The 24,790-nt window shown below is 44.8% G+C and overlaps 1 protein-coding gene and 1 long non-coding RNA gene across 7 annotated transcripts in view; both read left to right on the top strand.

The window, feature by feature from the left end:
• Window positions 1-24,790, top strand: part of LOC310679981 — a 169,504-nt gene that overhangs the window by 28,076 nt on the left and 116,638 nt on the right. The window lies entirely within an intron of this gene.
• The window catches only part of PACSIN1 (protein kinase C and casein kinase substrate in neurons 1), a 71,989-nt gene continuing 48,779 nt past the window's right edge, over window positions 1,581-24,790 (top strand). For 2 of the 6 annotated variants that reach the window (XM_083445810.1, XM_083445811.1), the window contains exon 1: window positions 17,598-18,077. The gene's annotated coding sequence lies outside the window, so the exon portion shown is untranslated. Of the gene's footprint in view, window positions 1,742-17,597; window positions 18,078-24,790 lie in introns of those variants that run through there. The other 4 variants (XM_083445815.1, XM_083445812.1, XM_083445809.1 and 1 more) reach the window with 4 other exon arrangements.

The raw sequence follows: 24,790 nt of genomic DNA, 5'->3' as shown, positions 1-24,790 counted from the left end.
AACATTATGCCATAGCATTGTTTAGAAGGAAAGCTGTTTCTTCAGTCCATTTGTCCTGGATTCAGGAAATCATCTTTCCTTCATTTGGAAGTTACACGTTTTTGTTGTTTCAGTTACATAACAAATTCCTTTGGCTGCAGTGCAATTATTCCACATCTACAGCAGCAGCAGTATGCATGAGAAGGAAATATTGGCCAGTCAAAGCCCGAGACATATTCCCTGGAGTTCAGGACTATTCTGGGCTGACTGTGTCAAGCAAGAAAGAAAAACTGCAGATGGAAATGTTGATGGTGTGGGGGATATGTACAGGAGCAGTGTCACACTACCTTTCTTACGTTCCACTGCAGACCATAAAGCATCACTGCTTTGTGATTTTTAGTTTGTCCTAATAAAAGCACTATGATACCTTTGGATTGTATCAAGTGTAACGCATCGCCACAAGAGGGCAAACTAGTGGCCTGATTCTCTCACAGCAGGTTTTCGTCAATGGAGTTCAGTTTCTTTTGTTTAATAATTACAACGTTCTTTTCTAAAAGCCTATACTACAGAATCCATCTTTGCATCTACTGCTACCCAGATTCCTAACCTTACTTTAAGGTTATTTTTATACAAGCTGTTTCAGTATAATGCACATGGGCAAAACATGGTTCATTATTTTTTTTAAAGGAAACAAACAGAGCCACAATGCTTGCTTCCAGACATAGCCCCAGTCATTGCTCTTCAGCTGTAAGCTACAAGCACAATTGCAACTGGCTATCCACATTATCTAGAGCAGTTCTGGGGAAGCTGTGTTCCTCCAGGTGTTGTTGGACTCCGAACTCCTGTCAGCCCCAGCAAGCACAGCCAATGGCCAGGGATGATGGGAATTGGAGTTCAGCAACAGCTGGAGGGCCACATCTTCCCTATCATGCCTCTTTTGTGTGTACATCCTGCTGTCTTCTGTTCATACCAGTGGGTGTGACATAGATGCTTTGATTGGTAGCTCTTTGAAGCTCAGCACACATTCACTATACAGTAACTGTCTTGTTGGGTACCATTTTATGACCCCTATTCATTTTTTAAAATAAATTGTTTAATCATTAGTTAAACAGTTTTCCAGCTACTCCCCCCCCCCCCAATTGTGATAATATTCCTTTCAGCCCACACAGGGGCTAAATATGTGATTGGCATCAGGTCTGCTTTAGCTCTGAGAATCTGGTGGTGGTGGTGGTGGGAACTGCTGAAGTAACAAGGAAGCAAGAATGAGAAAGGGGAGAAAGGAGAAAGAGTAGAGGGAAGTAGAAGGAGAAATGGGAGGTGGAAGAAAGGGACAAATTTGCAAAAGGCTAGATAAAAAGGCAAATATAAGGGGGGGGGGCGGGAATGGGAAATAGGGGGATCCCAGGAAAGGGAGAGCACTTACACCCCCTGATCTTATTTTTTGCTTTCTCTGCAGTAATGTTTTCACCTTGTGCTGTCAGCGAGTCATTACTCACAGCCTGGCCACCGATTGGCTGGCTAAAAATGCCTCTCTAATCTCTGGGCTGATCTTTACCCCCCTCCTCCCCATCTGCTGTGACCTTCCTTCCAATGTGTACAGGCAGAGAAAGAAAGGGAAGAATCCAGTATAGTTCCTTTGCCAGGCAAACTGGCATCCTAAACTGAAAGTGGGCCAGGCAGGCCAGACTGTTATCAACCTGACGGGCACTGGGACCTCACTTATCTGGCAGCATCTGATGGTCTCTACAACCACTCCAGAAAGGTAGGCCATGAGGGATTCTCCCGTCCCTTAAGAGCATCTTTATTGTGTCATCTGGGGGGTTGTACTCACATTACAGCAGGCTGTTCCATCAGCCAGGTGGTCCACGGCATCAGTCTACATTTGTTGGGATGGAGCCAGCCTTGGCAGGGTTGTACGTCGCTTTTAGTATGCCGGCAGCCAATCTGCTAGGCTGATCTAAAGGTGCGGGTGTTAGGCCTATAATGTTCCCATGAGACAAGCTGGCATCAGGTGACTGTTGAGAACCGTAGAACAGCATAAGGTCCTGTTTCTAATTGCTGTGCTGCCATCATTCCATTCATGCTCACAAAAGACACAGACACTCATGAGGCATTCTCACAGGGGGTAGCACCACGTCGTGGAAGGATCCACCTTTGGTTATGGCAGGGCTTTTGTTTTGGGTGATTTCCACCTCCCAACAGTTCAAATTACCCTCAATGGCTCTTATTTCACCACTTCAGTTCAATAGCTCCCTCCCAGCATAAGCAAAGCCCAGAGGATTCATTAGATGCTATCCAGGTAGACAGAGAAGCATCACTTATTATACAAAAGCTGGTGGCTAGGAATGAGGTTGATGGATGTGTTGTGTCTGAGAGGTACTGGGTAGTCTCTAGCTGAGTTCTTATACACAGTTGTTATAGATGTGTCATGTCATATTTCTTGTGTACGCTGCAACATGGGCATTGATGGCACTATACAAATAGAACTGAAACCCAGAATATATTCAACACATGATATAGAAATATGGTGTGACTGTGATCTGGAAGGTCTATCAATGTAATACGCAGACGCCAAACAACATTTAGCGTACCATCTTGGTTGCAACTGTGATTTGCTGTCCCTGACGGGAACATAAACACAAAGCTGGCACCATCTTAAGATCAGCTGTTCTGTCTCTGATAAGCGCTGATCCATAAGCTCTACAGAATCTATCTGGGTCTCCTTGGTTTTAGCTTTATACCTTTTTACGCTGCCAGCTGTTTCTAAGGCAGCCATGCAGGAGAGGAAACAGATTAGTGGGAAATGATTAGCCTAGTAGGGTGTTTTCCAGGTCTCCACTAGCATAGTCTTCCAAGGAAGACTGCGCAGTTATCCATTGGCACAGTCTTTTCTGTCTCTGCTCCAATGTAATGGAAAGCCCCTCCCACCTGAACATCAACAATGGGAAAAGGCATAAAGAAACACCACTACTTCAGTCCTGCATGATAAGAACAACAGCAACAGAGCAAATTTATGCAGGTCTACTCAGGAAAGTGTGTATAGGATTGCAGCCTAAGAGACTGATAAGCTCAAATTTGAGAATGGAAAATTATATCTGCACTTGGCTGGAGTAGTTCAGAGATGGGGGCGGAATCACATTTTAATATTAATAAAGTTATAAACAAAAGGCTCATGTGTTGTCTGGAAATATGCCAGGGAGCCACATTTGGACTCGGCTTTCTGATGCAAGTACACAAGGTTACTATGCTATACAGTGGCGTAGCGTGGGTTGTCAGCACCCGGGGCAAGGCAAGTAATTTGCACCCCCTAACCTGTGGATTTGCGCCCCCTAACCCTAACCCCCAGATGTTGCGCCCGGTGCTGCCGGCCCCCCCAGCACCCCCCACGCTACGCCACTGATGCTATAACAGCTGTAGCATTTGCGGTGGCCTTGAATGAAAACTAACTTTGTCAATGTAGATTCATCTTACCATTACTTAGGGAGTAGTTTAGTGACTCTTAAAACAGTTCAGTTTTCTGAGTATCAAGAGATGCCCACACTTGCTGCTAGAAGACACTACTTTTCCAGACAGAGCAAAGTTTTTGATACTGATGCCTTCCATTCCTTCCATCCCATCTTGTTCCTGCTAAGAAACTCTTCAAAATGTTAATCTCTTTAGTGGTTTATGTACACCCAGCACAGCTCCCTGAATCATTGTCAGTGCAATCCCTTGCATGTCTACTCAGAAGTAAACCTCAGTGACGCTTACTCCTGGGTAAATGTATAAAGGATTGGCGCCTTAGATACCCAGGACCTCAACCACTCCTGGATCCAGTGCCAGGCTATTTTGTGCCCTTGCATGCACATGCCTCCCAAAATTGCTAACTTCAATTTTCAAAAGAGATGTCTTGTAGAAAAAACAACAAGCACAAAACTTGAAAGTGCTAAATTTATTTTAAATTGCAAGAATAAGTAATACAAAAATATTTTTTTTTCAAATACAAAAGAAAATGTTTTAGCACACAAATCATTTTGAGTAATTTTGTGAACTGTGATGTTAAAATTTAAGTCCCTTAAATGTTTCAATTTCAGGCATATCAAAATCTCACTTTGCATGCCTTTTCGTTTACCAGTTCCTTCAGGCTGATGCTTAGGCATGTTCAACTGATATGGTTGGTAAGCCAACTAGTCTATTTTGCACCATTGTTCAGTGTATGTCAGTTTTTATAAGTTCGAGCTTTGAGAAACCGTGTTCGCCACTTGCCACTGACACTGGAAATATGAGAAGGATCCCTAGAGCAACAGAAACATTAGGCACATTACCCAGCAGTTTTTGTTGTGGTGGTATGGACTTCAGATTCTTTGAGTTATAAGTTCACACTCACAGACTTTCAGCATCAATATCGTTGTTTCCATTGTGCATCAATGATTTTTTTGAAATTCTTGCAGGCCTTAAGTACATCTTCAATAGATTTTTGTTGTTGATACTGTATATATCATAGCCAAATTGGGAATTCCATTGTTGTAGCTGTCGGAATCTCTCTTCAACAGCTTGTGTGGCCATGTCTAAGCCAGAGTAGAAGCCTACCGTACTTTGAATTTCTGCTTTGCATCTCGTGGCATCTCTTCTTGGACCTCATACTCAAACTGCTGTTTCTTTCTCCTTTTTCTAACTTGTTCTGTCTCAAAGTTTGGTAGTATCTCCAGTTACTTTGCAATCTTATAAGATAGATCAAAAACTAATCTATATGAAATTGTGCACCTGAAAGGTCAATGCTATGAGCCTCTGAGATCTGCACCCTAGGTGACTATGTAATTGACCCAATGATAGCACTAGCTCTGCCTGGGCCCAGTGTCATCTAGGGCCCCTGCTGGCATTCCAGAGAAATTCAGGTTGCTTCTTGTCCTTTTGCATCCAACCCATGTTTATTTTTTATGATAATGTTGTTCAGGGGCTTGTGTCTCTAACGCAATCTGCTTCCTCCTGGTTTGAACAATGAAATTAAAAAATTATGGGAATTGGTAATTTTCATACCTGTTTAGCTGAGCCCACTAACAGTTTTATAAGTGATATTATAATGCAACATTTTATTTTCAAGCAGTATGTCTTTTTATGCTGCCTTGATTCCATACAAATAAATATAAGTTCTGAATTGGGGAAAATATCTGCTTTGCTATGATGATTCTGCTTCTGCCTAAAACTTCACAATGCTACTGTCTAAGCTCCATCAGACTGTGAGAAGTGGACATTTATGGACTTAAGTATTGTAGGGGCAAATAGGCTTTCAGTCAGCTCACAAGGCAGCTTACCTGAGTGCAACTGCTTGAGGCGTCCTCAGGCCAAGAAGCTGTGGGAGTGAGGGTTGCCTTTTGTAAAAGCTGATGGACCTAGATCATTTTTGGTGTCATTTTGGTCAAACAGAGGAGAAGCATTACTGTGGGCAGATAACTCCATTATGACATTTATTTACATTCATTCATTAAGAATATTTCTAAACAACTCTTCAGCTCTAAACAAGGCAGTTTAAACACAGAAAGGAAAAAATTAAATTATTAAACACGTTTTAGCAAAGATTTAGAGCAAAGATCAGATACACAGAGAACAGAGAAATTAAATACTATATTCAAATTGAACACAATTAAAAGCCATATGAAATAGAAACATTTTACTGCCCACTTAAAAACCACCAGGGATGGGGCTAATCTAAATTTCCTTTGGGACTGGGGTGCTGATAGAGAGGAGACCCTATCTCAAGTTCCAGTCAACTGCACCACTTGCTTTAGATCAAGGATGGGATACCTGTTGCTCTCATCCACCCCAGCCATCAGGGCCAATGGTTAGAGGCAGTGGCGTAGTGTGGGTTGTCAGCACCCGGGGCAAGGCAAGTAATTTGCGGCCCCTAACCCGTGGATTTTAGCAGGGGGCAGAGAGCTGCGAGTGCGAGCGCGCCCCCCAGATGTTGCGCCCGGTGCAGCTGGGCCCCCCCTGCACCCCCCACGCTACGCCACTGGTTAGAGGTGATGGGAACTGTAGGGCAACAACATATGGGCAGCCATAGGTTCCCCATCCCTGATTTAGATGGAGAAGGATCTATAAATATATAAGGATATATCTGCAAAAGCGACATATACTGGGGGTTCCAATTAGGTATTTGTGGATCTGGATCACTTCAGATTTTGAGGAGTTAGTACAAGTTCAGTTCATAATAAACTCCAAGAGTAGTTTATAAAACAGGACCTGGCTAGATGGGCTTAATTGGAAACTGGAGAAACTATTTGGGTTCTGATCTGAATCTAGCTTGCCATTAAGCAGTTTTAGGCAAAGGATGGAGAGGTTCCCAATCTTTTTCTAGTTCAAAGGGTTCAGGAAATATCAGCAGGCATTACTCTCTGTCACCTCCGTTGGCAGGGAGATTAACAGTCTTGGCCAGGGTTCACGTGAGCAACTGGTGTAAACTGATATCCCCAATTGGAGTTCAGCCTCATATTCATGAGCATCTCTTGTCTAGATTCCCCTGCCTCTCTTGAACACGGATTCTTATTTGGCCAGGGCACTCCGTTGTTCGCCATTGTTAAGCTCCAGGCAGCAGCCTTTATCACAGCCCCACCCTGGGGGAATTATTTCCAGATATAATATCCCCAGGCTGTGGCTCTAAGCCTGTCACCTGCTATTGTCCCACAAATTGATAACACAAACTCACAGGTTCTAGTTACAGCTTTCAGAAGCATCCACCTACAGTATGTGCTGGGAGCAGAGCTGTCACGAAACCATTAGCACCTATGCCTGGAGGGCAACTTCCCTTTTTCACATCAGAGATGCTACAGCCTTTTGCCTTGTCTGGCTACGTGCAGCAGAAACGCAAGGGGAGCTGTCGAGCTCTCATAGTGCACCAGCAAAAAGGCACAGCTGTGCAAGCTGCTCTTGTTCTCTGTGCAACTGGAAGAAGTGCTAGCAAAATTTTCACATGGCATTTGTTGTATGGTTTTATGTATAACTGTTGTAAACCGTTCTGATATTTTTAATGAATAGCGTGGTATAAATATTTTAATAAATAAACAAACTGCTTTCTCTTCATCCAGACAGGTTAGTTAGGGCATTACTGTACTTAGCTGATCTCACAGGGCAATTCCCAGTTGTTAGCCTGTTTCAGCAGGTAGAAATATAAATGCACTAACAAACATCTAAAATGTATTTATCTCAAGTGGCTCTGGATGTGGCTGTCAGGAAGGAGTCCTCCCTACCCCTAGGACTAACCAAATCTGGTGAGAGATAGGTTTTTTAGTAGTAAAGGACCCCTGGATGGTGAAGTCCAGTCAAAGGAGACTATGGGGTGCAGCACTCCATTCCACTTTCAGGCCAAGGGAGCTGGCATTTGTCCACAGACAGCTTTCTGGGTCATGTGGCCAGCATGTCTAAATCACTTCTGGCGCAACAGAACACCATGACGGAAGCCAGAGTAAACATAAACACTGTTTACCTTCCCGCCGCAGTGGTACCTCTTTATCTACTTGGACTGGTGTGCTTTTGAACTGCTAGGTTAGCAGAAGCTGGGACAGAGCAACGGGAGTTCACCTGTTTTTAGTAGTAACACTTGTTATTGCCTTGATGCACTCTGCAAATATCTCTAAATTGGCCAAGGCTCTGCCTCACGTAAATCAGACACTCCATTCCATAATAATGTTTAATTTTAGTTCATGCAACAGCCTTCAGCAGACATCCTGGTGCATGGGAGATGGGGGCATTGTTTCCTACTTGTTAACAGCAATTAAAACACTGGCCATTCAAACTAGGACTCTTTGGGGCATAAAGGGATTATTTCTATCAAACAAATTGGTGAGCACTACTGTGGCTCCCATTCTTGACTTACTCATTTGCTTACTCTTTTCTGTATGGGGCTTTACATGAACAAATGTGGAGCTGATGTGGAAGATCCTGCCATGGATTTCAGAACCATCTTCTCTCTTCAGATTGTTGCCCTGGTCTGCTAGGTATGGCAGTTAAGCCGTAGGTAGCTTACATATTTCATTTCTGACCCTCTCCAAGAATGGCTATACCACAATTTCCCTTTAGTTTCCTCAATCTCAGATAAGCTGCATTTATGCCACATCCAGCAAAATACTTGGTTTACTGTTCGTTATTAGTGCTTCATATACCTGCAGTTATTTCAGTAATTGATTTTAGGTATTTTAGGTATTTAAGAAGCACCCAAGTTTCTTATATAACCTGCATTATAAAAATGGCTGGCCTTCTCCAAACGATTGCCTAAATATATATCCCTTCTGCGCCAGCAGCCACAGATGAATTCTTTTTCCTCAGTATCTGCTGCCGTCACACCTCCCCTTGCAAATTGTAGCTGCAAGTACTTTGATAACTGGATTAAGGAGAGCCTTGCTTGCTCACACTGCGGCTCCTTGGCTTTTGTGTCCTCTGTGGAAATGCTAATTCAAACATTTCTACAGCAGCTCTCCCAAAGTCTCTGACAGCAGACTGATGTCAGGGGATGCTTAGCCTTCTTCCTCCTTCTATTTCTCGTCCCATTTAATAAAAGAACAATGAGCAGTATACAATACTGTGGTGCATCAGCAGTCCTCTCTGGTGCCCACAGAAATAGGTTCTGCAGGGGAAATATGTGACGGCTAAAAGCTAAGGAAACATAGAGGTTAGCGCAAGCACAGGAGGTTTCTGACACTGTCGATTAACAATGTGAATTTCAGTGTTAGCAGGGCACAAGCAGGGAATGAGTCGGACCAATTATCTACATCTGGCCTGAACTGTGGTCTGAGTGGGACTGGTGAGCTTGGGAAGGCGGTATGGCCTGTGAAGGGGGCATGGCCTAGGGAGAGTCCCAAGGGCCACACAGCTTGAGGTTCCTAAGCCTTGTTTGATATGGTGCAAAGTTTGAGGAAAATAAGCATCTTAAACTTCAATGCCCCTACAGCTTGGAGCATGGCTCAGGAAGTTTTGCACAAGGGATTAAAAGCAGAAGTGATGTGCAGATAGCTAGGTTGTGAATAATCTTATTATTTTGGGAATAATATGATCTACTGAGGTCAGGTGGTAACTGTAAGGGTGAACTGTGCTCAGGCATGATGGTGCCTTCCCTTTTCTAAACTGGGCTCACTTTTTTCTGCAAGCACCTGCCACGGCTGGCCAAGCCATGATCAGATCCTCTTCAGCAACTTTCCCTTGGCCTTGCTTCCTCAAAATGAAGCAGTGATTAATAGGTTGCTAGTACTGATGAAACTGCTCAGAGAGCCAGGATGGATTTAATCGTAAAAGGATTCTGAATCGCTGGCACTTGGATTCTGTTGTACGTTAAGGGTAGCTATTGATTTACTACACACGGGGGCAGATGGCAAGGGAATAATTTCTTTTTCTGAAAGAGACAGATGTGAATAGACCAAGAGGCAGTGAAACTATTTGCAATTTGAACTGAATTCCAGCCTATTGCACATAGTCCCCCTACCCCCTGTGGAACAGTGATTGTTGGCCCTTGATGCTCTTTAGCTCATTCTTAACAGCAATCTCGTTCCATGTGTCATAACACCCTGCTTGCCCACAATGTTGGCGCCTTTTCTCATATTAGGAATGGGGAACCTGTGGTCCTCCAGATGTTGTAGAGCTCAACTCCCATGAGCCTCAGCCAACATGCCCAATGGTCAGTGATGCCTTTTTAAATTAAGAAATCGGGGGGGGGGGGCATTGATAGCTGTTGATAATGTTACTGCTTTAAGGACGATTGCATTACTGTAAAGATGTAGATATAGGTAACAGATAATAGGCAAAAATGGTGTTAGGGCTCTCTAGGTCAGGCTTCCTCAACCTCGGCCCTCCAGATGTTTTTGAGACTACAATTCCCAGCATCCCTGACCACTGGTCCTGCTAGCTAGGGATCATGGGAGTTGTAGGCCAAAAACTTCTGGAGGGCTGAGGTTGAGGAAGCCTGCTCTAGTTTCATAGATAAAATTGTAGAAAAAAACACCCTATTGCCAAAAAGAACAGTTTCAAGTACACAAAAAGCAGAGTTCCTGACTGAAATATATAGTCATTGAAAAGCATTTAAATAAAATCTAATAGACATGTTACCCAGGACATAAAAAGCATACATGTTCAAAGACAGAATTGGGAACTATGGTCTTGCCAGTTTCCTGAAAGCGGGTGCAGGTACCCTGCGTGCATATAGCCATAGATCCCCCTTCTCATCTTTTGCTAGATGTAGGGCTGGGCGATATCTGGTTTTTAAAATTGTGAGATATCACCAACTAAACATTGTGATACCAATATATCACAATGTCTGAAATAAGGATAGAGCTATGTAGAGGCATTGGTCGGCTTCATGGTTTTTCCTGCACTGTGATTTTTGCCAGCGCCTGCTCTTTCAATTCACTGCCCCCTGCAGGAGGCAGGGGAGAGCTGAGCTGGCAGAGTTAATGGGGCTGCAGGAATTAAGAGAAACACTGGCTGGCTTCACGGATTTTCCCACGTTGTGATTTCTGCATAACCCACCCACCCACCATGATTTACGATATATTACCAGGTCAAAAAATATGAAGCCAATATCACGATATGGACTTCGAACCAGTTTTAGATGATATGTTGATATATCACCCAGCCCTAGCTAGATGCACAGCAATCAAAGGATGGGACCAATAACACATACATTGAAGCATAGCCAGCCATCATGATCCTGATCTCTCTACATGAGCTTAGTCTGCACATCCAATTCAAATGCTAGATTGTGCTTCGGGTAAGAAAAGGAGGACAAAATTCTGTACAGTGGTACCCCGCAAGACGAATGCCTCGCAAGACGAAAAACTCGCTAGACGAAAGGGTTTTTCATTTTTTGAGTTGCTTCGCAAGACGAATTTCCCTATGGGCTTGCTTCGCAAGACGAAAACGTCTTGCGCCTTTTTTTTTAAAACCACCAATGCATTCCTATGGGAAACCATCAATACACGTAAAACAAAAAACTTGCAGAACGAATTAATTTTGTCTTGCGGGGCACCACTGTACTTTTAGTACAGTGTACTAAACTGTACTTTTAGGTGTATTCAGTACAGGAGAATTTCAACAGGTGCAGCTTTTCACATCTGCATGACAAAAGAGGACTTGACAAAATGCTCTCTGCAATTCCTTCTTTTACACCCAATTTAGTTCTGTTTTTGCCCAAGGACCACATTGAGAATTGGCCTACCCTCCAGAGCTGTATACCAGAGGTGGGCATGGGGAAAATGGCCAACACACCAATCAGCACATCAGAGAAAATGCAATCTCCAGTGAAATAAGAGATTTTAAAAAGAGAGGGACTTGCAGAAACACAGCCTCAACTCGTCATTGCCTGCACTTTGCCCAGCCTCCCTCGCCAATGCCAAGTGGATGCAAAATGCAAGCATGATAGCCTGGCAGAGTTTTTGCGCTCAGTGACACAAATAGCTCTACATGCCACAAATCTCCAGAATTGGACCCTGTCTATATTAACAGCAGGGCTGGGATCTTGGGAAAGTAGCAAGTCCCTTTTCCCGGCGTTACAAACAGCATCTTCCACAAAGCTCCTTGCAGCTTGCCAGAAAAATTGAGCCCTTCATGTCAGAGACCATGCCCCTTCCCTGGAAAGAGTTCCGGAGGATGCCTGAAGGGCTGGAAATTAGCAAACAAAAGGTGGATTGTTTTGGTGGAATGAAGCTGGGTTTCTGATGCCACCTGCACAATGACACAGCCTTTCACAACGATTTGCTTTCTGAGCTAGCAACTGCAGAGGGCCCAATTATTCTGTGATTCTAATTAAGGACACAAATAGCGTAGCGTCTGCATTTTCCCAGGAAGTGGGGAAGGGTATCTGAAACAGGCAACTAGCTGAGTGCATCTCTTGTTTGAAGATGGAAGGGACTATGGGAAGCACAGAGCAAATGGCCAAAAGCTCTCAGCTGCTTCTACAATACGGCACAACAACAGGCCACAGATGACTCGAGAAAGCAGACATGAGATGGGATGGGAAGGTCCCATTATGGCATATCCAGCACCAGTCCTGCCTTGAAGCACAGTGAAACCACCTAATTCAGGCAGCACCTTGAGATGAAGGCAGGAATTGGTTTCTGAATGGTGCAGCAAACCTTTAATAGAGATGGCCTTAGGGGTGTGTGCATGTGCATCACTTGGGATTTTCATCAGGCAGCAAAAAGTCTTGAGCCAATGTGTGATGTTGCTTTCGTCCCTGTGTAGATGGCAGTAGCATAGTTGTACCAGTGACTGAACCTGTCTGCCATTTAAATTCTCTACTTTGGCTCTGGGTTAGAGCTGTGAGGCTGTACAGCATCCTAAAGGTAAAGGTAAAGGTACCCCTGCCCGTACGGGCCAGTCTTGCCAGACTCTAGGGTTGTGCGCTCCTCTCACTCTAAAGGCCGGGAGCCAGCGCTGTCCGAAGACACTTCCGGGTCACGTGGCCAGCGTGACAAGCTGCATCTGGCGAGCCAGTGCAGCACACGGAATGCCGTTTACCTTCCTGCTGGTAAGCAGTCCCTATTTATCTACTTGCACTCAGGGGTGCTTTTGAACTGCTAGGTTGGCAGGCGCTGGGACCGAACAGTGGGAGCGCACCCTGCCGCGGGGATTCGAACCGCCGGCCTTTCGATCGGCAAGCCCTAGGCGCTGAGGCTTTAACCCACAGCGCCACCCGCGTCCCTGTACAGCATCCTATCACAATATAATTAATTGCACATGAACATGAAGTGGGTGCAAAATTTGCTCACATGTGAAGAAGAGAACTTGTGCAAAGAAGGAATAGGCCCAAACTAAACATGGCATGGAATATTATGCATATTTATCCTGATTGTTACAAGAAGGAGAATTTGCCTCTCCAGTATATTTTCTTCCATTAGTGGAAAAGCAGCTTGCACAACAATTTTGAGCACATAAAAATGTTGTGCCAGGAGTGGGGATTCTGCCATTACTCCCCTTGAACTCATAGCATCTCGTACCCATTTCTGATTTTAAAAAAACGTTGGGAGAAAGATATACAAGGACTGCAATCCTATGCCCATTTACCTGGGAGTAGGTTCCACTGAACTTAAGGAAGCTTACTTTTAAGTAAAAAAATATAGATTGTACTGCATGAGTCTATTTATTTCCTCTGTTCCCTTCTGCTAGCTAATGAAAGTCAACTGAACTGCAGGAGAAAAAGCCTTGCATACTGAGAAATTGATGGAAATGTTACAATTGCAGTGTTGTTTATGGTGATTGGAGAGGAACAGCAATGAAGCATAACACAGCTATTTTTAAAACCTGTTTCACACACAACATTTGGGCTTGGACCTGAAAAAGCCAAGTGTGAATGAGCATGTAGCCACATGCTGTTAGATTTGCAGAGTCATCTCTCAAAAATGGCTCTTAACAGAGTAAGACGGCTTTCATTACCACATCTGTATGGCACCTGAATAATGGGGCTCTTATCTAAGCCAGTAGTTTACAGATGTTACGTTTGCCTGCATGGTAATGTCAGATCCTCCTGTCAGATTTGTCCCAAAGGTGCTGGTTTTACACATGTAGAAATTATCCAGATCTGAAAAGCAAACCAGCATGCTCAAATAAAAAGCTTGTCTATGAAAAGCCAGGTAGCAATAACAACAACAGCAGCAGCAGCAATAATTCTCATTATTTTTTAAACCGTTTAACCATGGGGAAGCATAACTCTCTCGTTCTCTCATACTGGTTAATTCATCTGTAACTTAAACTGGCACAAGGGATTCAGTCTAGCGTATGCACATACAGCAGTTATACCAATACCTGTTTTGTGCAATTCTCTACTGTACCAGAGGAAGCTTCCTCCCACCCCCACCCCCATTCTCTGAAAAGTAGAGCTTTGTATTATTCCTTCCATGGGGTATATTCTTATCTCCTGCCTGGCCCCAGTGGATAAAAACTTTACCTGTAGGCAACGTTGGCCTATCTCAAAATGGGAAATCCGGTGAGAGAGCTTCTCTTTGAGATCTTCAGGAGGCTTTTGATGAAAAAAGGGAAGGAACCATATGCCAGAGAAATGAAGGAAAGAAAAAAGAAACATCAGAAGTAACAAAAGGACTTTTAGTTTAGCAAGGTGCAGAAGGAATGGAAGGCAGAGATGAGCCATCAAAGGTAAAGCCATTTCTCACGTCTATTCCTAGCCTGTGAGTGAATTATTGTCTGTCTGTGCCTACACTCCCTCTCCTGCTGAAATGGGGAATCAAGAAGCCAGATGAAGGGTGCTGAAGACAGAGAGCCCTACTGTGCTTCATTAGGAAGTCAAATGTGCTCTTTAGAAGAAAGATGAGAGGCTGCCTGAGACAGGGAGAAAGCCACAAGGGACCTGGTTTACGTTCTCAGAGCAACTTGATCCTAGCTCTCCTGAACAACAGAACAACCCTCCTTAGGCAAACGGCATCATTACTGCAACTGCTTCTAAGGACTGGCCTGTTGGCAGCTCTAACAGCTTCTAAGGATGTGCCTGTTAGTAGCTTTAGATTTCCTCTAATCTCTTATTATCTAGTTGTACAGAAGCACCACTAAGGACATTGGCTTCCTCAGGAAAACACCATTCTCCCATAGACCCCAGCCGTGGCATTCCAGATTAATCTTCCCATTTGTGCAACACAGCTAAATCAATGGGGGCACAAGATCTGGGCTTTTAAAATTCAAGGATGCAAGTTGTTTTTCTGCTTCAGATGTTGTTTAACATTAAGAAAAATCACTTGGGTCAAAGCTATGTTACCCATCGGGAGATTACATTTCTTGACACTGTCTGGCATTGTGAATGGTCTTGTATGTCTCCATTATGTGTTGAGATTGTGGCTCACCACTAACTTTTAGCCTAAGACACATTGTGGAGGGTTTTCAAATAAGCAATGGCCATACATCTGGAGCATTCACAAGACTGAGCACCATGTCCAACATTCAAGCTGTGACCTACATGTTAAAAAGGTTGTATGAACTAGCCCTTGTGGCTTCTCTCTGTTCCAGTGGCACATTTTGGAAACTGGGCCAATACAACTTTCTTATCTTACATAATGTTGTAAAGAGATGCTGAGCTTTGTGGAAAGTTATGCACTGCATGCAGATTCCCTCCCCGCTTCCTTAAATAATTCCTTCTTGCTGCACTGGGCCTTTTATTGGAGGGGATAAATTTTCTGTGGTGGAGAAGGATTGGTTGTGGGAAAGCCAGGTATAGATATTCACTTGGCTATGATGCTGATTCGGTGGACTTTGGCAAGAAACTTGAAAGAAAGCAGTGAGAACAAGGGACAAGGACAGAAGGGGGGGGGGAATACAGTAGGCAGAAACAGCTAAGTACAAAATAAGACAAAAACATTGCAGATTTCCAGAGAAACGTTTCATCCAAGTTCAGCATAGGCCTTTGATTTTTTTGTACAATAGCTTGGGTTGCACTGTAGAGTGGGGAGTATAATCCACTTGTCACTGAACAGATTTTAACAAGTACAGGCATTCCCCGCATAGACAGCAAGTCACATTTTAGCTTTAATACAAGTCTCACAAGTTTTCCAGCATTTTATCCCATCTACATATAATGGAAGCTTATGGGGAGAGTGGGGAGAGACAGACAATCCGGGGCAGAATACATTCAGAGGATAGCTGTACTGCTCTTTGCCTCTATTTTTTTAAAAAAACAAACCCAAACCTCTTTCACTTCACCTAGTCATGGAAATTAGAACTGACGAGTCCCCCTGCTATATTATGAAGTGCCTAGTGCCTACTAAATCAGGTAGGCACTTCATAGCATTGGCTATATGCAGGAAGAAGAATGCCTTTGCTCACTTGTTACAAAGCAGTAACTCAAGTAGCAACAGTTGACAAAATTGCAGGGCACCACTGAGAGAGCTGGATAGATGGCTTTACTCGAGCTTGTTGCTTTTTTAAATGACTGGATTGAGCACTCATGCACATGATTTGTACAGCTGAGCGGCACATAGCCTCTAATGCTTATTTTTAAAAAGACCCAAAAATTTGGGGCAGAGGAGTTGTATCACACACTAGTGATGGCACAAGCACTATTCAGGTAGGGGCATGTGGTGCTCACCTAGCCATATTCCACAAAGTACCCATAACAGCAATGGATGGCATACTGGCTAGAGGAAGAAACGTACTTTTTTAAAGGAGCATAATACTGCAAATCACTAAAAATTGGGTATTTAGGGGCCATCTGGTTACCAGCTACCAGAACTTGCAATACAGAGCTGAAATTTTCTTCAGCCTATTACCGCACCACTTTAAAATCACTCTAGTCCTCCAGGGACAGCAGTTACTGTCACATCTTCTCACACATGCAAAAACTTCCCTCCCTCTAGGAGTTGTTGTTTGTTTAATTGGTTAGCATAGACAAATGTCAATGAACTGACACTGCTGCTGTGATGAGGCTGCAGTAGGTGCACCTGGTAGATTGCTTCATCTTTGTCTTGCTCTGGGGAGCACTTTTTAAGAGGCACTTTACCTAGGGCAGGTAGGGGGATCCAACTGTTGCCCTACTTCCAAGTCTACTGCAAGTCAGTCCTCCAGTCCAAATGACAAGCGCACATCCCACTTGAGCCTGGATTCCTGCAGGAAGATCTTATAAGAGCTGCTGATACGCTTAGAGCAGAAAAAGTAACATATAAAACATCCCAGAAATAGGCTCTGTAAATAGATGCTGCTTCTGCAGTGGTCTACAAGAATGGTATACTGTATCTTGTAAAGTTACCTAATTGCACAAGCAAACCCAAACACTTTGCTAGGCTAGGGAGACCATGTTGTTAGGGTAGTCCATGAAAATGCATGGGTGGTCATCTCTCCAATGTTAGGGTTCCACTTTAGATGACTTGATCTATCATCCTTTTTGGCATTACCAAGGAGTCTGTGATGCATTAGTGCAGTTGGGTAATTTTAGCTTGGCCTTCATTGTCTTATGGGGGAAGGGTGTTCTTTCAACAGTCATTTGTATTACTTCACTTCAGAAGTGAAGTTAAACTATGCAACTCGCTCCTCCCACAAGGTGCAGCAATGACCACCAATTGGGATGGCTCTGAAGGGCTTTGAGAGCGAGAAACACCAGTTCCCAGGATCCTTAGGTATACTTGGCCATAATGCCTATGCCTTCTGGCAGTTTGCTGTTGAGGAGCGGACAGGTCATTGGAAGAGATGGGCCTTTGGCTGGATCCAGCAGGGCTTTTTTTACATTTTTCTTAAGGTGAGGCAGCCCTGTGGCACCTGAGGGCCCTCTGTTCATTCTGCTGCGTGGTGGGACAGACTCCCTAAGTGGGTCTTCCATCCCAAAGTCCTGCCCTGAGGGACAGCAGAATGGCTGGAGCATGCACAGACCTCAGCTTGTCCAGGAGACGTCTCCTCGGGAAGGCCTCGATATTTACCGTCTTCCGGCCTGCTGCGCACAGATAGTCCCTGGCGAGCAAGCTCGTGTGTCCTTACATGTATCACTTGAGGGAGCACCACACGTGTCGCACGCTTGCCTGTAGTCACGCGCGCTTGCGTGTGTCAGCAGAACCCGGCGTTGCGCGCGCGGGGAGCGGGGGGGGGGGCGGTGAGAAGAAGCAGGTGCGGGAGGCGGGTTTAAGGCGTTCGACTGCCACCTGCGCGCGGGAGGAACATTCCGCCGAGGCGAGAGCCCGTGCGCAGTGCGCCTGGACATATATGTTTGTATGTGTGTGCGTGCAGATTTGTCTGCGCGCGCGCAACCCGGGTGGTGGGAGGGAGAGCGGCTGGAGAGAGAGTGTGTTGGTGGGGAAGAGTCGGCGCTGGCAGGCAGGATGCGCTGAGCATTACCCAGTTGCCATAGAAACCAGCAGAAGGAGGTGGGCGGCCGGTCGAGGAGGGGGAGCGATTTGCCCGCAGTCGTCGCGAAGCTGCTGCTGGAGTCGGAGCTTCGCCAGAGGAAGCAAACCTCGCGCGCTCGCCGCGGTTCAGGTGGGAGAGGAATTTGAACTCCCTTTCCTCCCCCGCCCTCCTGCACGCGCGCGCGCGCACTAACACACACACACACACACCACTGTGGCTCCTCAGCCTTTCTCGAGGGGTCTTGCAAGGGAGCCTTCCCGGACAGTCTGCTAAGCCTCCCGCGCTAAGCAGCGGCCGGAACTGCGCAGGTAAGCCCTCGTCTCTTATGTCGGGGTGTGTGTTTGTGTGTGTGTGGGGGGGAGAATTATCGGGGTTCATATTTTGCACCCCCCATTTATTTTCCTCCTCCGCCTCCCACCCGCCAGCCCTGCAGCATCGAAGCGGGGACGGTGGGATTTGAAGCAAAGGTCCATCAGTTTCTGAGTGCAGCTGCAAAAGAGGCATGGGGTGGGCACACAGCCCCACCGAAGAACCTTTCCGGAGGGGCAGGGGGCTGGAAGGGGCAGTCCCTGGGCTTCATCTGTTTAGTTGCGCTTCGGTAGAAGCTTGTCCCGTGCATCTCTGGATCTCTCCTCTACTTCCCTTTTTTCTTGGGGTTTTTTTCTATTGGGGTTGCACCTGACAAGATGTGGATTGCGCTACAAGCAGTGGGAAGGAGAAGTGCGCTACTGTGACAAAAGCCTGCATTGGGGCTGAATTGTTGGGGCAAAGCAGCTGAATTGGGGCCGAATTGTGGGGCAAAGCAGCTGGCAGTTTGGCAAGCACCTGGTGGGCGGGTGGCTGGAAATGATACCAGGATGAGCAAAGGACTCTTAGCTGAACTGACATGTGGCTGGGTCCCCACCTTGATTGGTGTACCTTGCTGCAGGGCAGTCTGCCTCGGGACACAGGGGTGAACTAGATGATCCCACTGGGTACTTTCCAGCCATGGCGATGATGAGCACATTCTGCAGTTGTACTGACCTTTCAGACTTAGACTGTCTGCACCATTTTCATTTAAGGAAGAATTGCACTGCTCCTTGAACGACAACAACAGTTCTGTGTGATGCAGCAGCAAAAAAAGCTAATGTTATTCTAGGCTGCATCAACAGAAGTATAATATCCAGGTCAAGGGAAATAATAGTCCCACACTATTCTGCCTTGGTCAGACCACACCTGGAGTACTGGGTCAATTTCTGGGCGCCACAGTTTAAGAAGGATATTGACAAGCTGGAACGTGTGCAGAGGAGGGCAATCAAGATGATCAGGGGTCTGGAAACCAAGCCTTATGGGGAATGGTTGAGGGAGTTGGGTATGTTTAGCCTGGGATATATCTATATATTATACCTGTCTTGGATGCTTTAGTTGAGATTCCTGCATTGCAGGGGGTGGGACTAGATGGCCCTCAGGACCCCATCCAACATTGTGATTCTGTGATTATTAATATTATGGGATTGCAAGACAGGTTCATTTGCCTCCTCCTCCAGGGGTGCCAAAGGTTCTCAAAGAGGGGGAGGGTATTTCTTGGCCTCTTCAAGGAAGGAATGCTGGAAACATTTTGGGCAAAGGGAAGGACCATGATCCCTAACTCCATCTGGGATGCCTTCAGATCTCTGATCAAATATAGCCAGCCTTTTTTTTTTTTTTAAATTTGTCATCTCCAGGCCAAGCTAATGGGCAATGGCAGCAGGGTAGGCCAAGGTTTCCATTACATTATTCTTTCCATTTCCAATACTGCAAGGGCATTCCTCATTATTCCAGGAAGAGAGAAGCTAGATCTGGAAAAAGGATCCAATGTGATGCACAAATGTCTACAATCTGCTTTATGCTGAATTATTTCTTTTAGCTATCTTCATCCTGCTCAATTTAAGCCATGCACCATCACCCCCTCCTCATAGCAGAATGAATTGTTCTTGATAGGGGTCAGGGAGGAAGACTAATCTTTGTAAACAGATGAGCTATGCCTCATTCCTGTAGGTGTGCTGTGGGAACTCTCTTCTGTGACTGAGGAGAAACCAGGTCTAAGGTGATATAGTTGGTGTGGGGCTTATAGTCCTAAATATGTAACCTGAGAGCAAAGATATCCTTTCTATCCTTATGTCTTCTTGCTGGGCAGAGTAACTCAGTCATCAGGTGCAGTGGTTTCTAGAAATGACTTAAAATCATTGTGGTTATGGTCTGTCTGCCAGTCTAATAACATGTAAGATCAGAGGTTCTTTATTGCATGCAGGCATGTTAAGAGTGAGAGCCTATGCTTCATGGGATTGGTGCATGACCATGGACAGGGAGTCAATATGGCAGCATAATCCCATTGCCATCATTTGCCCAAATGGTCATGTGAATTGGCCCTTGGATGGTTTGTAGCATTCTCCTAGATTTGGTTACCTTTAGTCACTCACTGCAATCGCAGAAGCCTGCCACTCAATTTCCCCCTTTACGAAATCTTGCATCAATTTCCTGAAGCCATGATTGAAGCCAAGTACTTCACTATCCTTAAAACATCCCACACATCCAGTTTTCAGCATAATACCATCTGATTTTGCCTCTAGCTTTGCTTGCATTCTACAGAGTACCCGGTTCTTCTGTGACTCTCTTCTGCATCAAATCCAAATTATTGGCTTCAACCAGAGCCAGGGCCTTTTCAACTCTGGCTCCGGCCTGGTGGAACGCTCTGCCTCATCAGATCCCTGCAGGATCTGATTTCTTTCCGCAGGGCCTGTAAGACAGAGTTGTTCCGCCTGGCCTTTGGCTTGGAGCCAATTTGATTCCCTCCCTCCCTCTCTTTCTTTTTTCTTTTCCTTCTCCTCCTGCGATGAGGCTACATTTTAATATTTTAGTGTTCCATTTTTTAATGTTGTATTTTACTTTTGTTTTTAAGTTGTAATCATTCATCTTGTTTTTATTATTGCTTGTAAGCCGCTCTGAGCCCGGCCTTGGCTGGGGAGGGCGGGGTATAAAAAAAAAATATTATTATTATTATTATTATTATTATATGCTCCTTCATACGCTATCAAGCAAACCCCTTTTATATTACCAATGTATTTTCTCAACAACCTATTGTGGCAAACTGCTACCCCATTTTGATCCAGTCTGTAAGGTAAAGGTAAAGGTACCCTTGCCCGTACGGGCCAGTCTTGACAGACTCTAGGGTTGTGCGCCCATCTCACTCAAGAGGCCGGGGGCCAGCGCTGTCCGAAGACACTTCCGGGTCACGTGGCCAGCGTGACATCACTGCTCTGGCGAGCCAGAGCCGCACACGGAAACGCCGTTTACCTTCCCGCTAGTAAGCGGTCCCTATTTATCTACTTGCACCCAGGGGTGCTTTCGAACTGCTAGGTTGGCAGGCGCTGGGACCGAACAGCGGGAGTGCACCCCGCCGCGGGGATTCGAACCGCCGACCTTTCGATCAGCAAGCCCTAGGCACTGAGGCTTTAACCCACAGCGCCACCCGCGTCCCGTCTGTAAGACTTTATAAAACAGACTAGAAGTGGCACAGGTGCAAATTGGAACTGAAGCCAATAGGATTTTAGTGGCACAAGTGGCAGTCTCAGGACCTCTTTACAACACAAAGCCTATAAATTCATTCTTCTCTAAGTCCCATATTTGAATAAAGTTGACAGTCTCAGTGCTCTGTCTAATAATTTGTCATGTCACTGTCTCCTTTCATTTGCTGAGAGATACCTAAATATCTCCATTGCCTTGTTTCTGGAGTAACTGTAAGCTCCTCTAGGCAGGGACCTGATATATCATCTAGTTTATCCTGTAGAGCATCATGTACATTTGGAGACTAGGACAGAAAACAGAGGCTGTGAAAATTGGAATATGATTCTTGATTGCTGGTTCTTAGATAATATTCTTCCCATCTCCAAAGGAGAGAGAGAAATTGCAAGCATGGAGGCAACCGTTATCATGAGGCATGTGCAAAGCTGCTTCCTGGCATTGGCATGCTTCCAAGTGCTGCAGCAAGTATAATATGCAAGTACAGATTCCAGCAAGATCACAGTGCATCCTTGGCATTCTGATTTTAAAGGATGCTTGACAATAAGTTAAAGGCTGAAGTGTTTTTAGAGCAAGCTTCAGCCTGAGGTTTTGTATGCACTAAGCAAGACCTGCCATCACGGAAGCAGTCACCTGGAACACGGATGCAATGACTACACTTGCTTGTGAAGCCCTCATAGTCCCTGCCCGAGTGCCATGGTTCGCTAGCTGCTGTGAGGGCCTGGATGGCACTTGTTTAGACAGCAAAACTAGCCTCCCTTAGCTGTTAGGTATTTTGTTAAATAAGAAAGCAACATAAAAAGGAATCAAATTCTGTATTCAGAAGAAGTCTGCAAAACACAACTGTTTGCATAAGGCTTTTTGAGCATTTCAGCAGAATTTGATTCTCCATTCCCTACCCTAGAAGATTTTTTTTTTGGGGGGGGGGGAGTTTTAGTGGAAGGCAGAAGGTGTTGCACCATGCTTCCATTCATAACAGATGCTAAGAATCAAAGGTTCCCTTTTAAAAAGGCAAATCATCATTTTCTTTCAAAATTGTAAGGTTGCTGGGTGTGGGTCGTTGATAATCCTCTTCCCATTTTGAAATTTTTTGATGTTTTCTCTCCTACTAACATCTATCACTGCCAAGCACCAAAAGGAAAACACAAAATTATGATAGCTGGACACCTTCCCGTTGTTGGCTGATGGCATCCAAGGGCATTGTTTTCTAGATGTCAGATTTGCAAGAAAGTATAACACATCTCTATATACTCTTTTTTAATCTGAAGGCTGCTCAATCCTTGCTCTGGATTGACTTTCTTAATAAGGGTGTTCTAATGTATTAGGTCCTTATTTGATGAGAAAGATGAAATTTAATATTCCAAGAGTTCAGAGTGCTTCAAAATCTAGCTGTAATCCTTACAACAAGCCTGTAAAATAAGTCACTATTATTGCCTCCAATATTGTAGAGAGAGAGAGATTGGCTGGCCTAAGGCAACCTAGTGAGTTCACAGCAGAGGTGAACTGAAAACTGGCAACTTGCTGCTACAATAGTTCATAATGATAATAAGGAAAAGGGAAAAAGGAAAACCATGTACATATAGCAAGAGCTGTGAAAACTCTGCAATTCTATGCAAGTGTAGAATTCAACATCCTGTTACTAATATGAAACAAAAATCTGGAAAGGTTGTGAGCAATGCCTGATGCCTAGAGACTGAAGAGGCTTAGTAGCCATTTTCAGCCACAGGCAGACCTGACTTCAGTGCCCTGCATAGCATTCTGTCCTTCCTCATGACCTGCCGAAGCTGATTGACTTCTGCAAAGCAAGCATGTATACGGTATGCAAATATGGTTGGCAGGCATTACTGTTAGAGATTGCAGAATATGGCTTTTCTTGGCATAGGACTTGAGCTACCTTGGTGCAGGAGTTTTATTTTATATATAAATATAATTTGGAAATATAAAGAAGGCCCACCCCTGCTTTGCATAGCATAGCAATTCTAATGGGGTTTAAAAACAAACTAACAGGTCACAATCAGTTATATTAATCTTTAGTAGATGACAAGGTATTTCCTTTCCATTGCATAATGTTTTAAACAAGACTTGAGGAACAAAGCTATACACTGACTTCAGTGAGACTTACTCCCAGGTAAATGTATTGTTACATCCCAAAGTGGTGTGAGACTCCAGGGGTTCCAGCTGCTTACCCAGGGTTTGTGTTTCCATTGGAAATTAGGCACAGCGGAGACTGCAGTGTCTTTATGAAATATGGTTTATTTACACATGATTACAACCTGTGTTTAGATGGAGAGAGTTCCCAGCATTCACATCACAAGACAGTCCTTTGTTGCTTTTCTATGAGCAGCAAACACGGATCTACAAAGAGAGGAAGCCATGCTACCTGTGCCTCTGCGTTATGACTTCTTCTCTTTAGCACCACATGACTTTCTGTCCACTTCCTCCTCCTCCTTCCCAGAACCACTTGCAGAAACAACAACTCCCTCTTCTGCATACAGCAACACCCACTGTAAGCCTGGCAGCCTCCCCCTCCATGCCAGGCAGAGTCTTATGGTTTGCTGCTGGCTAACATTTATCAAACAGATGAAGCCATTATCAGTCTTTTGGGTCTTCAGTGGCCCACCCCCAGTGAGCCATCACAAGGCTGGCCTCATGAGGAAGCTAGCTGGTGTTATTTCCAGCACTTGCTAAATTCATGAATTTGTGAGTTTGCTCAAATTCTAAACCTTTACTGAATCTAGATGTTTGGCGGGGCCTTGCCCCTCCCCAATTTATAACATATGTTGAGTTGCAGCCCTAAGCTGCAACCATTTTTTCCCCCTTTTAAAGATGGTTGTAAAAAACAGGACTACTTTGGCATGGCAGCAGGTTTTATAAATTCTCAGAGAGCCAGTGTGGTGTCAAAGATAGAGGCTTGAACCAGGAAGAGCAAGGTTCAGATCCCTGTTCAGACAAGATGCAAACCTGGTTGATCTTGTGCCAGTTGCAATCTCTCAGCCTAAGCTACCGGTACATTTTAGGATTGTGGTGAGGACAAAAAAATAGGAACACAATGCATACCATCCTGAGCTCCTTGGAGTGTTAGTGGGATAAAAAAATGTCATAATAAATAAACATGTAGGAAGGATCCTGAAGCCAGCTCCATATTTAAAACACATCTTTAATGAGAACCAGGTGGAGGGCCTACTCCGTAGTGGCGCCTGCCCTGTGGAACGCCCTCCCATCAGATGTCAAGGAAATAAACAACTTTCCAACTTTTAGAAGAAATCTGAAGGCAGCCCTGTTTAGGGAAATTTTTAATGTTTGAAGTTTTATTCTGTTTTCAGTGTTCTGTTGAAAGCCGCCCAGAGTGGCTGGGGAAACCCAGCCAGATGGGCAGGGTAGAAATAAATAAATATATATCATTATTTTTTTATTTTGAGGGTTCTCCAGGTGGTAGCAAACCACAGTCTGTTCCTCTCTTCTAGGTAGAAACTGGGGCAAACCA

This window comes from Podarcis tiliguerta (assembly GCF_965153285.1).
Source record: "Podarcis tiliguerta genome assembly, chromosome: 6".
Taxonomy (NCBI): Eukaryota; Metazoa; Chordata; class Lepidosauria; order Squamata; family Lacertidae; genus Podarcis; species Podarcis tiliguerta.
The sequence above is the reverse complement of the archived record's forward strand: the minus strand, read 5'-3'. Positions and strand labels throughout refer to the sequence as shown.